An 11,918-nucleotide genomic window follows, 5' to 3' on the forward strand; every position below is an offset into this window, starting at 1 on the left:
TGGTCTCTACGGCGATGCTGTACAGGAAGTGGACTGGAGTGTGGGTCAGTCTGGTTGCCTTATTTTTTTTCTGTTTTGCTTTTTATTTTATGGGGTAAGCTAGCATGTTAAATAGCCTTGTTTCTAAGCGTCACCACTTCAAATGACCGATCACAGCAAACCGTAGAACTTAGTTTTATTATTCAATATTTTCCCAAATAAAAAAAAAAAAAAAAACACACACACACACCTCCACCCTTTTTCTTTTCTCTTGTTTCAGATTCAAATTTGAAGTTGGGTGGAGTTGATTGCACTAGAATTGCATTACCTGTGTTTTTGTTGCGCCATGATTCGGTTAAAAACATAAAGTCAAGATTAAAAGAAGAAATATAATCTAAAATAAAGATCTGTTTCGTATTAGTTTCAGTAGGTCTGTATTATATCTTATTACAGGCAATGTGAACTAAATTTCTGATGGGACAGTCTAACTGCCCTTCTGTTAACCAGTCTATGTGGTGTAACTGTAGATATACACTCACCTAAAGAATTATTAGGAACACCTGTTCAATTTCTCCTTAATGCAATTATCTAATCAACCAATCACATGGCAGTTGCTTCAATGCATTTAGGGGTGTGGTCCTGGCCAAGACAATCTCCTGAACTCCAAACTGAATGTTAGAATGGGAAAGAAAGGTGATTTAAGCAATTTTGAACGTGGCATGGTTGTTGGTGCCAGAAGGGCCGGTCTGAGTATTTCACAATCTGATCAGTTAGTTAGAATTAAGGCAGTTCTGAAGGCGAAAGGGGGTCAAACACCGTATTAGTATGGTGTTCCTAATAATCCTTCAGGTGAGTGTAGCTCCATCTCAGGGCCTCATTCTGATATTATCTTTATCATGACTGTATGTCCTGGGACGCAGAGGCCCTGTATGTCCTAGCTCTTGGTGATAACAGGTCTGGGGGAAGAGAAGGAATTGAGAGCAGGGAGGAGTTTGGGTGAGGGCTGAAGAGGTGGAGCAGGGGGGAGTTTGGATGAGGGACCAGGTGATCTTTCTAGATCAGAGCTGTCAAACTGATTTTCACTGAGGCCCACATCACCATGGTTGTCCTCAAGGGGCCAGATGAAACTGTAAGGCAGTATAAATGCAATCAAATGTAATTTAAAATCAATTTAAGTACTTTTTGACTTGTTAATGAACTATTTCTGTATTTATTATTAATTCAAGTTACAAATATGAATTTGCACAGATGTAAAAAATATGTCTGTGTAACTTCATATTTCCTGATAAACTGACATTTTTAAAAGTCTGTATCTGACCAGGACACACCTGCTCACAGACATATAGACACGATAGCCACGAGGCCTGGTTCTGTCCTGGTTCTGTCCTGGTTCTGTCCTGGTTCTGTCCTGGTTCTGTCCTGGTTCTGTCCTGGTTCAGTCCTGGTTTAGTCCTGGTTTACTCCTGATTCAGATCTGGTTTAGTCCTGCTTTAGTCCGGCTTTAGTCCTGGTTTAGTCCTGGTTTAGTCCTGCTTTAGTCCTGCTTTAGTCCTGGATTAGACCTGGTTTAGACCTAATTTCTTCAATATCATCCTTAAAGCCCCTTGAAACTCTTTTAATTAAACCATCTTTCCAGTAAAACTGAATTAATGCTACATTGTTTATTGACTCCGCTGCAGACTGCCTTCTCTTAAACAGATCTAAATAAGAGCGTTAGCTTTTAGTGGTTAGCGGTTAGCGGTTAGCAAGGGGGTTGTAAACACAGCAACCTTTGCCCTTTGTAGGTCTCGGAGGCTCAGACAGGGACAGGAGTACAAATCGATGCGTCCATCACTTTAATCAGTTCTGCTTCTGTCGTGAGTGGGATTTCTCTGTAGACGAAACCACTAGAGGCAAAACCAGGACAGCACTACTAATGTTAAACTAAACATAAAACTACTCACAGCTGTGCTTTTAAACGTGTTACAATGATGTTTACTATTTGGCTTTAACCTCATCTTTAATCTTGTAAATTTGTTTTTCTCCATACTACAAAAGCAGTACGTTTAGATCTGTAACTTAGGACTGGGAAAAAACACAAGCACATAGATCTATTGAATTTTACTTTTAATCACTTGGCAAAAGAAAAATTCTCTTCTGTAAACTGGACAAAGGTTTTGGAGTGAAGACGTGAATCGCTTCTTCAGTCCAGAACTGAATGGGACTTTTTAATACTGATACATGCTCAAATGAGTATCTAGTTTCGATACTAGTTTTAGCATCGATTAGTATCTGATTTTCAATATTTTGACAACCCTTCTATTGGTCTAGGTCACTTTTGGTCATTACACTGTTGTCTGTACTGGTTCCAGGTCAGATCTTGCAGACTCTGGAGCGTTTGGGCTTGACTCAGAACACAGTGGTGTATCTGACCTCAGATCAGGGAGCACATCTGGAGGAAGTGTCTGTGAGCGGAGAGAGACATGGTGGCTCCAACGGCATCTACAAGGGTACAGACTGTCCTTTAATGCTGGTTTAGACCTGGTTTAGTTCTGGTTCAATCCTGGTTTAGTCCTAGTATAGTCCTGGTTCAATTCTGGTTTAGTCCTGGTTTAATCTCTGGTTTAGTCCTGGTTTAGTCCCAGTTTTGTCCCAGTTTAGTCTCTGGTTTAGTCTCTGGTTCAGTACTGGTTTAGTCCCTGGTTTAGTCCCTGGTTTAGTCCCTGTTTTAGTCCTGGTTTAGTTCCTGGTTTAGTCCCTGGTTTAGTCCCTGGTTTAGTCCTGGTTTAGTCCCTGGTCTAGTCCTGGTTTAGTCACTGGTTTAGTCCTGGTTTAGTCTCTGGTTCAGTACTGGTTTATTCCTGGTTTAGTCCTGGTTAGTCCCTGGTCTAGTCCTGTTGTCTTTTATTTAATATTGTAATATTTACAGTCTCTTCTCTGTGTCAGCCCTCTCTGTCCCTCTTGAGTCTGCGTCAGAACAGGACGTACTCTGTGGAAGTTCAAGCAGTTTCGTTTTGGAGACAAAATCTTCTCAAATCTAAAAAATCTACAATTCAATTCAGCACTCACAGTAAGTATGCCAGATGCCCTCCCCTCCTCATCCAGCTACATCCTTGTGTGTCAGATGCCCTCCCATCCTCTTATATCCCTGTAGTATTAGACTGAGACGGGGACAGGTCATATGTCTCTAGTTAATCTGCAGATGTTGTGGTGTGTTGGATAAATATAGCAGCAGAATGAAGCTCGTCACTAATAGAAATCAGGGAAAACACATTTGTGGATTTGCCTTTTGGAGATAAAAACTTGAATATTGTCTCTCCACAGCTCTTGGCCCTCCTTCTGCTCGATTGTCTCAGTCTGATTCCTTTTTAAATGTTGGGACTCCATTTTACCAGGATGGAGAACTCAGAGTTTACCTGTACTGGAAAAAAGGTACTGACAAAACATTAAAGTCCAATGTTATTCCTCACTTACCATTGGAATTATTCACCGCAATGAGTTTATAAGCACTGTTCACAGATAGATGATGACAACTAGCATACTAAAGTGCACTTCCTGATTCTCTGACAACAAAACACTTGCTTAAATGCAGACAGTACACAGTGGACTTATTTTGACCTCAAAAGCTGCTTTTACAATATATCTGTACTGGGGCAAGACACATTTAGCTCAAATACATGCGGAAAAAATTGGGTGCAGGCCCTTTTAAAGGTGCATTATGTAACGTTTCTGGTGAGGGTGCTTGTCTCCATGGTGATGTTATGACTTTGCCTGCAATGCTCTGTGGTATTGCACTGTTATCTAGTATCTTAATTCCATGAGTTGTTTTTATTGCTGAAAAAATACTTACCCTGGTAATGTCAGCCTTATCTGTCTCCAGTCCATCGACTTAAATGTCATACTGTGGAACATTCTAGGCAAAGCAATAACATCTAACAGGTGTTGGAGCCTCAATCAGAAAAGTCACATAGTGCAACTTTTTTTAGATTTGTATTTTATTTAGCAAAAATAAAACCTTGACAAAAATACTGACAAAGTAATAGTCCAATGAGGTTCACCTGGTCTTCAATTAATATATTATTATTATTTATTAATTTATTAATTTATAATTTATTAGTAGATTCTTTTTCCAGACCAAGGTTTAGTTTGTTTTCATCCCTGACAGTTTGGGCTGCTCACTAGCGCTCTTCCTCACAGTGGTCACATGATGCTGCTGTGACGTGTCCATTCAGCTGGTTTAAACAGGGTTTGGTGCTGTCTTCCTACCGATGGTGGCAGGATGACAGCGCCATCTGCATTCCAACTTCTTCGAGATGGTATCCCAGGTGTGTGAGAATAAAAAGGCCCCCTCATCCTGGTTTAAAGTCCCGTGGGCATGTTTCCATATTTCGATTACCTCTTTAATCCTGTGACAATGTTTGTTGTCGTCTGTCCCAATGATGTTTGTTCCGTCGCTGTCCATAACTTACTCTCACACACCTGGGATACTGAAGAAGTCAGACTGCAGATGGCGCTGTCGTCCTACCTTCACCAGTAGGAAGACAGCACTACTTGATCTGGAAAAAGAATCTATTCAAATAACTGACAAAATAATTTTAGCACACATTTTCACAGACCCTTCAGAGTTTTACAAAGTCCAGTGGAGTCCTGAACACTGCAGCCACAACCTGACCAAAGAGATGCAGAAAACTGTCACGAAGGTAAAACGTATTTACTTTTTAATCAGCGTTAAATAAAACCAGTGTTACTTGTTTTACTTTAATTATATCCATTGTTCCTTTCATTCATTTATGTTTTGATTTCATTAATCGGGAGAAAATATGTACAACAGCAGCATCAGAACAACAGTGCAAAGTGGCTTATTAAAGTGACCGGTGTTATTAAGTGTCCAGTTTAGTGCAGATATGATTAAGTGTTCATGAGACAAACAGCAGAGGGGAAGAAACTGTTCTTATGGCAAGAGGTTCTGGTCCCAATGGACCGTAGCCTCCTGCCAGAGGGAAGTGGCTCAAATAGTCCATGTCCAGGGTGAGAAGTGTCAGCTGCTATACGACCTGCTCGCCCCCGAGTCCTGGAGACGTGCAGGTCCTGTATAGATGGAAGGCTGCAGCCAATCACCTTCTCAGCAGAGCGCACAATGCGCTGCAGTCTCTGTCTGTCCCTGGCAGTGGCCCCAGCAAACCACACAGTGATGGAGGAGGTGAGGATGGACTCAATGATGGAAGTGTAAAACTGCACCATCATCTGGACCGGCAGCTTGAGTTTCCTCAGCTGCCGCAGGTGGAACATCCTCTGCTGGGCTTTCTTGATGAGGGAGCTGATGGTCGGCTCCCACTTGAGATCCTGGGTGATGCAGGTGCCCAGGAAGCGGAAAGAGTCCACAGTGGTGATGGGGGAGTTTGTCAGGGTGAGGGGAGGCAGGGGGGCTGTGACTTTCCTGAAGTCCACAATCATCTCCACTGTCTTCTGGGCGTTGAGCTCCAGGTTGTTGCTGCTGCACCAGGACACCAGCCGGTCCACCTCCCTCCTGTAGGCAGACTAATCGCTGTCCGAGATGAGTCCGATGAGGGTGGTGTCATCCGCAAACTTAACCAGTTTGACGGAGTCGTGGCTGGAGGTGCAGCAGTTGGTGTACATGGAGAAGAGCAGGGGAGAAAGTACACAGCCCTGTGGAGATCCTGTGCTGATAGTCCGAGAGTCCGAGACATTCTTCCCCAGCCGCACGCGCTGTCTCCTGTCTGTCAGGAAGTCAGTGATCCACCTGCAGGTGGAGTCAGGCACGTTGAGTTGAGCGAGCTTGTCCTGGAGCAGAGCAGGGAGGATGGTGTTGAATGCAGAGCTGAAGTCCACAAACAGGATCCTGGCGTAGGTTCCCGGGGAGTCCAGATGCTGGAGGATGAAGTGAAGGGCCAGGTTAATGGCGTCGTCCACAGACCGATTGGCTCTGTAGGCAAACTGCAGAGGGTCCAGGAGGGGGGAGGTGAAGGACTTGAGGTGGTGCAGGACCAGGCGCTCAAATGACTTCATGACTACAGACGTCAGCGCCACAGGTCTGTAGTCATTAAGTCCAGTGATCCTGGGCTTCTTGGGGACGGGGACAATGGTCGACAGCTTGAAGCAGGCTGGGACATGACATGACTCCAGGGAGGTGTTAAAAATGTCCGTGAAGACAGGAGCCAGTTCCTCAGCACAGTGTCTAAGGGTGGAAGGAGAGACACTGTCTGGGCCCGCTGCCTTACGGGGATTCTGCTTCCTGAAAAGCTTAGTCACGTCCTGCTCCACAACTGTGAGGGCAGTGGGGGAGGAGGGGGGGTCCGAGGTGGGTTTGGAGGTAATGTCCATGATGGTGGGGGAGGAGGGGGAGGGGTGTGAAACTTCAAACCTCGCATAAAAGCCGTTTAACTTTTCTGCTAGTTGTTTGTTGTCCACGGCGGGAGGGGCTTTGGGCCTGTAGTTGGTGATTTGCCTAAGCCCTCTCCAGACAGAAGCAGAGTCGTTGGTGGAGAATTGCTGCTCCAGACATGTATTGTACTTCGCTTTAGCCTTTTCCACCTCTTTGCTAAACGCATACTTGCAACGCCTGTAGCCTTCACGATCCTCTGCCCTGAAAGCCATCTCCTTTTCCCTCCTCAAATGTCTAAGTCTGGGTGTGAACCAGGGTTTGTCGTTGTTAAAAGTCACCCTGGTGCATGATGGAATGATGCTGTCCTCACAGAACTGAATGTATGACGTCACAGTGTCTGTGTACTCATCCAAACTAACACAAACAGGTGAGGGTATATTAAAATTTAACAATCCAATATTACGCAAATGTAATAATGTTACCTCCTCAAAAACATACCTGGAGTTGTTTCATTCACACATGTTTGAGTAAGACTTTCTACATCTCCAAAGCTCAAAATTCTCCGATCCAATTCATTTTATTTTTGTAAGGCCCAAAATCACAACAACAGTTGTCTCGAAGGGCGTTCATGTTTTGGTTGATGGGGGAAACCGGAGTACCCGGAGGAAACCCATCCAGACACGGGGAGAAACATGCAAAACTCCACACAGAAAGGCCTGGGCGACCCAGGGATTGAACCAAACCTTCTTGCTGTGAGGCATGAGTGTTGCCACTCAGCCACCGTGCTGCCTACACACAAAAACAAATCAACAGGAAAAATCAGACAAAACAAAAAAAATCGGCCAGACAAGGAGGAGGGAGGGGGGCGGAGGAGGTCCAGGCGAGGAGGAGGAAGACCAGGTGAGGAGGATGAGAGCCAGGCGAGGAGGAGAGGGATCCACCTTGTGATGTCATGAAGTGGTAGTTTTCAGGATAAAATATAGCGTTTACCTTTTGTTTAGCAGAAATTGCAAAATTCCAGAGCTCCAGTGATGGTGTAAGGAGTTTAAAAACACAGTGGAGCACTTCCTGTATTGCCACATGACATCACAAGGTGAAATCGAGTGATTTCTGTTTGAGAAAAAAAACTCAAATATACAGGGTTTGTGTGTTAAACATGTGTGAATGAAACAAAACAACTAAGGTTTTAGTAGATTTGCCTTTTGTTTAAACAGGACCAAGAAGGACCAGAAGCAGCCAATCATCAAGAAGTACTGAGACCAAGAAGTACTGAGACCAAGAAGTACTGAGACCAAAAAGTACTGAGACAAAGTTTAAATTGAAGATTTGTTTTTTCATTATACACTGTTTTAGACCTGATTCAGACCCTGATTTAGTCTCTGATGTAGATCCTGGTTTAAGTCCTGGTTCAGACCTGATTAAATCCTGGTTTAGTCCCTGGTTTAGTGTTGTTTTTTAGCTCTGGTGTGTTCATGGTTTAGTCCCTGGTCTAGTCTTGTTTTAGTCTTAGGACAATTAATTTAACCCAGGGGTGGGCAAACTTTTGACACACGGGCCACAGTGGGTTCTAAAATTTGACAGAGGGGCGGGGCCAGGATATATATATATGTATATATGACATTGGAGATTTGGTCTGTAACATGTAGCAAAGCATGAATATGCAAGGCTCATTGTACAAATTGTTTTCCAAATGCATTAATTAAATGAATAATTAATTTATTAAATTTCAGCAGAAAAACTCGCATTCAGTTTTATCAAGTGCCAGATCAAGATCAACAATTTGTAAATTGAACAAGGTTTACCCTTGTTCAATTTACCCTATTTTAATATCATTTGGTTTCGTTTGGCAGGCCGGATGAATAAGCCCAAAGGGCTGTGTGTGGCCCTTTAAGTCTGATTTAAGGTATCTTTTACTAAACTAATATAAAATCATAACCACAACAAATTGAAATATATAAAGTTATTTTTCCCAAATATCTTCTTCCTTTTGTTGACTTGCTGAATAATGCCATTTCTATTAGTGAAAATAGCGACTAAACTGCATGTGTATTCTCCATTGAGTTTGTCTATATTAAACCTGACTCTTGTCCCTGTAAATGTTGTACATATAAAACATATTTATTTCTTTTTGTGAAACTGTGTTTTCAAACCTGAATAATTCTGTATAAAGATTTAACCTAAAAACGTTTGTTGTTTCTCTGTGTTCATGCGAAGTGCCCAGGTTTAGAACAGTAGAGAAGCAAAGCAGAGCCAAGTATGGGTAAAGATCGCACTGAGACGCCTCTGTGATGTACTGAAGTTGGTGCACATGCACCTGTAGTTACTGTGTCATTATGAAGGTGACCAGGAATCCTGAAAGTAAGCAACACGTTTCACTTCACAGAGGGTGAAAAAGATGAAATTGCGGTGTTGGGAAAAAAAAGTTTCAAGACAATTGCCACTAAAATGCAATGAAAAAACTTGCCTTACATACGGAACATGTTCTGCACCAGACCACAAAAACAAGGTGAGAACATAGACACATATAGCACTGATTTGAAGAATAAATCTAAAGACTGAATTTGGAGTCCATGATTCACTGGTGTGTGACAGAATAGTATGTGGTATAATAAACCATCAAGTTAGAGGTAGACTTACGTGAAGCAGACTTTAGAAAAAGCTGTGGGTATCGAGCAAGTGAGATCACAACCAGCCAAGTCAAAACGCTAACTGAAGAAGTAGAAGTGAACAAGCTGAGAGTCAGGACAAAAGACACTAGCAGTACACAAAAACAGGAAACGTTGAACAAAAAGAGACACTGTAACATATGCGGATGTAAAAATGGAAAAATCTGTTTTGCATATGCTTAAAATGCAATGTATGCCATAAGAAAAAATCTTTTTGCCAAGATGTGTACAGCACAGGACCTGTGTAAACAATATGAAAAGAAAGTTCACACTGTTTAGCAAAGTGAAAATGAAAACGAAATGTTCCTGGAGACTCTCAAAGGAGAATAACAAAAATGTTTCTGAAATGGAGTTCACTGATACAATCCCAGCACAAAAAATATGGATGGAAAAATTCAACATAAAGAATAAAGTTGTGACATTTAAGATGGACACCAGTGCGGATTGCACCAAAAGACATTTTGCCATACTGGACATTTAAGGATGAGGTCATATTTTCTGGACTGATGTTTAAAGCTGATCCCTGCACAGCTAAGACAAGAAATGCTGGAGAAAAGTCACACTTAGGAGTGAGTCACACTTAGGAGCGGTTAAGTGTAAAAAGAGAGCTAGAGACATTTTGTATTGGCCAAACATGTCAGCACACACTGAGCAAACGGTGTTACAGTGTGTAGTGTGCAACCAATACACATCCACTACTTTCACAAGAGGGCACTGATCTCTTTCACTGCAATGGAGTTTTATTCTGTGTGTAGCTCATGAAACTGAAGGACACTACTAGCCACAGTGTCATACTGGCTATTAAGTCAGTGTTTGCTGTGCTAATATCAGATAATGGTCCTCAGTATGCCAGTGCTGAGTTCAAAGAGTTTGCAGAAAGCTGGCAGCTCGGACACGTCATTTCCAGTCCCACACATGCTCACTCCAATGGACAGGCTGAAAAAACAGTAGACTCTAAATAATCTGGTGGAGAAAACCGAGTGCAGCAAAGGTGACCCTTACGTTTCACTTTTGGAGTACAGGAATACACCTTTGGAGAATGTAGTAATATTCCCAATACAGTTGCTCATGGGATGCTGGCTAAAAGGAAAACTCCCAACATCTATGTCACTGCTCACTCCAGATCAGACAGGGTTCATCAGCAACTGAAAGAAAAGCAGATAAAGCAGAAACTGTATTTTGACAGACAAACAAGGACACTGCCTGACTTGCAAGATGGAGAGAATGTTCAGATGCAACAAGGACAGTCGTGGCAGCCAGCTGTGGTCCTGCACAAACACAAGCTGCAACGTTTGTTTGTGGTTCATACACCTGATGGTAGAGTGTACAGGAGGAACAGGAAACACTCACATAAAACAGAGGAGGAAACCTTGACAACAGATGGACAGGACACTCAAATGCAAACAAGTGATTCAGAGACTTTTCAGACAGAATCATCTGATCATAATGTTAATGCACATGACACACACAGACTGAAAACCTGAAAACCAGATCTAGTAGAGCAGTAAAAACACCTGCTAGATACAATGTAACTGTAAAATTTAGTTTTCAGTAAAGACAAGTCTCAGTTAAAATGGTTATTGTAAACAGGAGTTCTAAGTTATGTAAAATGTGATTGTGGATTTGGTTTAACATGTTATCTGAAGAAGAAAAAAAAAGAAATGTTTTGCACTTTGATTTAAAATGTACTTTTCAATATGTGGTACTACTGTGACAGCTATAATTGTACATTTAAAACTTGTTAAAAAAGGGGGATGTGGCGTATTGAAGTTGGTGCACATGCACCTGTAGTTACCGTGTTATTATGTATGTACGTAAGGGCGCTCCCTTATGTACATACATAATAACACAGTAACTAGTTATTGTGTTATTATACCACATGAAACAAGAAGCTGACTAGCATTAAAAAACTTTTCTTAAAAATAATCCCCCATCAAGCCTCCTGAGCCTTAACATAACAGGCTCCACCTGTTTGCAGCTCGGAGCACAGCCCCAGGGAGTGCCATGCTCTGCAGCCTCTTTCCCAGGAGGCCTCCAGTCCTCAAGGGAGAACATGCAGCCTACTTTATTAAACTTTGTGATTGCTGCATATGAGCAGAGAGGTGGCAGATAAACTGTGTTGACGATCTGTCTAATAACTTACACACATATATGCAGTATATGTGTAGTGTTTTCTGGTTTATAGACTATGAATGTAAAAATTATATTGTTACCTCTGTCTCTGTTATTATGTTTTTCAGAAGGTATATTTTTTTATAAGTTATGAAGTAGCTACAATTGAGAAAAAATCACCTTGAACGTTATATTTGCCTATTGATATTCAGTCTAAACAGGAAGAAATGGCTGCGTCGACGACATCTTGACTTTTCTTCTATTAAATAATAAATAATTAAAAATAACGTATGTAACGTACGTATCATACGCGCAAAGACGCAAACAAGAAACATGCAAACTCCACACATAAAGGCCAGATGTGCTGTGTACACAAATGATACAATAGTGACCCCTAAATCAGGAAAACCAGGTAATAGAAGTTAATGTAACTTTTCTGTATTTTTCACAAGAAATACTCCACTGAACAAAGTGCATTGAACACAAAGGACAAAAACTGTGAACTTAATTTTAAGTATCTTTATTTATTCTCTCAATTGGCATTTGGAAAAACTCACAAAAACAGCTTCAAGAATTTTATTTAAAAGATTAATTTGTTCTCTTTAGCTTGGTTAGTGAATCATTGGAACATACTCTTTTGAACACATTTGGGAGGGGGTAGCAAAAGGCATGTTAATCTAATTCAGTGCTTCTCAAATAGCGGGCCCGCTATCAAGTTTCTTGATTTTATTTCATTTTAATGTATTAATTTGATATTTATTTCATTTTAATGTATTAATTTGATATTTGTTTCATTTTAATGTATTGATTTGATCTTTATTTCATTTTAATGTATTATT

The 11,918-nt window shown here is 41.5% G+C and overlaps 1 long non-coding RNA gene across 1 annotated transcript; it reads left to right on the forward strand.

Annotated features, from left to right (window-relative positions):
- Positions 1 to 2,982: 2,982 nt before the first annotated feature.
- Positions 2,983 to 4,654, forward strand: LOC129456794 (uncharacterized). Its single transcript, XR_008648946.1, has 3 exons — positions 2,983 to 3,028; positions 3,283 to 3,390; positions 4,573 to 4,654. It is a non-coding gene; the product is annotated as an uncharacterized LOC129456794 (long non-coding RNA).
- Positions 4,655 to 11,918: the final 7,264 nt, after the last annotated feature.

This window comes from Periophthalmus magnuspinnatus, chromosome 2 (genome assembly GCF_009829125.3).
Source record: "Periophthalmus magnuspinnatus isolate fPerMag1 chromosome 2, fPerMag1.2.pri, whole genome shotgun sequence".
NCBI classification, from domain to species: Eukaryota; Metazoa; Chordata; class Actinopteri; order Gobiiformes; family Gobiidae; genus Periophthalmus; species Periophthalmus magnuspinnatus.